At 46.3% G+C, this 3,129-nt stretch overlaps 1 non-coding gene across 1 annotated transcript; it reads right to left on the bottom strand.

Moving 5' to 3' along the window:
* Nucleotides 1-2,519: 2,519 nt before the first annotated feature.
* Trnaa-agc lies at nucleotides 2,520-2,591 on the bottom strand. Its single transcript has one exon. It is a non-coding gene; the product is annotated as a tRNA-Ala (tRNA).
* Nucleotides 2,592-3,129: the final 538 nt, after the last annotated feature.

The following is a 3,129-nucleotide window of genomic DNA, read 5'->3' as shown; positions in this document are numbered from 1 at the left end:
GAGAACCCAGCAGAGGCCGACAATCGTAAACTCACTGCGATGTGTTGGTGGCTTTGTCTGAAGCACTAGCGAGTTTGGTGAAGCTAAAGTGCTGATGAGCACAGGGCTGGATGTTCTCCTGCCAGGGCCCCGCCAGGCCTGAGCGTTCACTCCCTGGCTCCGTTCTGCCTGTCTGAAAGCCTGGTCTGCTGGAGGTCAGTCCACCTTCTTGACTGAAGACTGGGTGTCTTCCATGCTTCGGGAACATTTTTTTCCTCCACTCCCCAGCCCCACTAAAAATGGAATCCTCACTCCCTCGACTAATGATTACTACATTTCTGCTCTTGGTGTGAACTCTAACTTTTTTCCTGATGGATCTCTCTGTTCTTGTGCTTTGGATGTGTAATGAAGGCTGGACACAGTCCACTGTTGATCTTTTTGCTTTATATATTAAAAAATGCTGCAAAAACCTGTCTGGCCTCGCAGGAGGCATTCTTGTGTTGGAAGGAGGGTGGGGCGGACGTCACCATAATGGGACTTTGGCTCTAAGGAGCAGAACCAGAATCCCAAACAGGTGCTGAAGGACACAGAAAGTGTTCATGCAACAGGAAACCTACGGGGAGCTGAGCTCCAAACTACAAACTGGCCATCGGCAGCCGGCGGTTAAATGGGTCCCATCATACAATGGACTGAGAAAATGGACCAAAGGGCAAGGCAGCCATATATGAAGTACGTGTCATTTCTGCAGGCCAGGTGAGCACACAGAAGGCAGCCATAGCTGTGGGCCCCAGGTGACCAAATATGTAATGCAGTTAAGAACTCTGTAGACATGGACTAGAGTACTTCCTCTGGGGAGGGTCTCCATCCCTAAATAGGGAGCTCCCAAGTTCTTCCAGGCAGTCAGTGTTCATCTCAAAGAGTACAGTATGCCTTCCCCATAACCATGTGACCAAAGAGTAGTGAAGATACATTTGTTCACTGTCACTGTCGCAAGTCCATTGGGACAAATGCAAAAGGGTCCCGTCATTCTGTCTCTCATTGTTCTCCCCCAGTGAAGGCCATTTTGAATTCCCCTTACCCTCCAAGCCACTCTCTGGATGTCCTCCAGATGCTCAATGCTGGCACTTCCTTAGGCCTGAGCCTCATTCCTCTTTTTTCTCTCCACATTCTGCTACTGCACGTCGAAGTCACAATCCCATTTTCAACTGTGCTTTCTTGAAGATTCTGGTTTCTTTGTTCTTCAGCTCTGTTCACTTTGGAAGCGCCACAGACCTTATACCCTACTTACCCTGAGTTCCTGGACCGTCAGGACCAAGTCCAATCCACAACAAAAGTCAAGTCTGTGGCTCGGAGTGCCCCGCCCCTCTGGTTCTGTCTTGAGTGTTATCAAGAAAGCCTCCCACCCATGTTCTATTTCAAGGCTGAGGTCTCTCCATGCATGTTCCCTTCCCTTCCCCTCATCTTCCACAAGCAATCTAGCTCTCAATTGTTTCAACTCTGGAAATCCTTCATTGCCATCCTGGCCTGAGCTCAGCTGGACTCTGGCGACATCCTCCAGGGTTTCACTGTATTGGTTGTTTCTTTCCTCCAAGAAATCCGAAGGAAAGATCTGCTCTCTTATGTTAAGCCTGGTACCTCACTGTTTCCTTACGCTATAAACAATGTAACTTGCAGCCTCTTCAATTCTTTCCAGGATTGAAAACTTTGCTAATGTGAACTGTAGTTCATTAGTCCTCCCTTAGTGACCGCCGCCAGCTAGGGAGCATACGCTCTGCTTGGCCCACCTCCTACCTTTTAGCTATTAATATTACCTTAAGAATATTCTTGTTATTGTCAGCATGTATTTATCATACAAAATGTTTCATCATCACATACTACGTACAGCATGCACTGTGCTCTAATTTACCACCCTCACTATGCCCTCCTGCCCTTCTTGTCCCAAATTTCTTACGCACACACACACACACACCCTCCACATATAAGAAAACATGCAGTATTAGTCTGTCAATCTGGCTTAATTGCTTAACATGACCTCCAGCTCCATCCATTTTCCTGCAAAGGATTCCCTTTTTTTTTTTTTTTTTTTTTTTTTTTTTCGAGCTGGGGACCGAACCAGGGCCTTGCGCCATAGGCAAGCGCTCTACCACTGAGCTAAATCCTCAACCCCAGGGTTCCCTTCTTTATGGCTGATTATGGGCCACAGAGACAATCCACCAGGTGATGGTGCTTGCCACAGAGGCCTGGTGACCTGAATTTGATCCTTGGACCTCATGTGTATATATTATCCATTTGACTGCTGCTGGTTATTTATGCCTTGCCTTGGCTTGTGAATGCTGCCAGAACAGACATGCTGGCAGGTGTCTGTAGCAAATGCTTCCTTGAGATTCAAATGGTCAGATAGCTAAGGAGTGGTAACCTTATGGTTACTGGATGGGTATGGGTTTTGAGACAGGTTCTGTGTAGTTCGAGAACTAACTATGGGTACCTTCTGAGGACCCTTTCTACTCATTTCCACAGTCAGCAGCTTTTCCCTTTACTTTTTGTGGTGCAGGGGATTGAACCCAGGGCCTTCTGCATGCTAGGCAAATGCTCTACCACTGAGCTACACCCCCAGCTCTTAGGTTTCTCTTGTGAATTCAGTTTAACCTCTCCTTTCTAGGGGACCTTTACCCTTCCATTGTGCAAACTTCATGGAGGAGACAAGACATCTGACTGCTAAACATTCCTTCATTATGCCTAAATCAGGGTTTCACACTTAATTATCTGATTAAATCCTTGTCTTTTCATTGGGCCATTTCTCAGAGAGAGCAGGGAGTGTATATAGTTATCCCACTTCCCTTGGACTATACACAAGGCTTGGGATGTTCAAAAAGCTCGTTTAATAAATAGATCAATGTCTAAGAACCAGTAGCTGTTTCTTTTTCTTTTAAAGATTTATTTATTTATTATATATGAGTACACTGTAGCTGTCTTCAGACACACCAGACGAGGGCATCAGATCTCATTACAGACGGTTGTGAGCCATCATGTGGTTGCTGGGAATTGAACTCAGGGCCTCTGGAAGAGCAGGCAGTGCTCTTAACCGCTGAGCCATCTCTCTAGCTCCAGCTGTTTCTTTCATAGATCATTTTATAACTTATTCGGGGAAAT

The sequence above is a fragment of the Rattus rattus genome, chromosome 5 (assembly GCF_011064425.1).
Source record: "Rattus rattus isolate New Zealand chromosome 5, Rrattus_CSIRO_v1, whole genome shotgun sequence".
Classification (NCBI taxonomy): Eukaryota; Metazoa; Chordata; class Mammalia; order Rodentia; family Muridae; genus Rattus; species Rattus rattus.
Note: the sequence above shows the minus strand (reverse complement) of the source record. Positions and strands in the feature narration are given on the sequence as shown.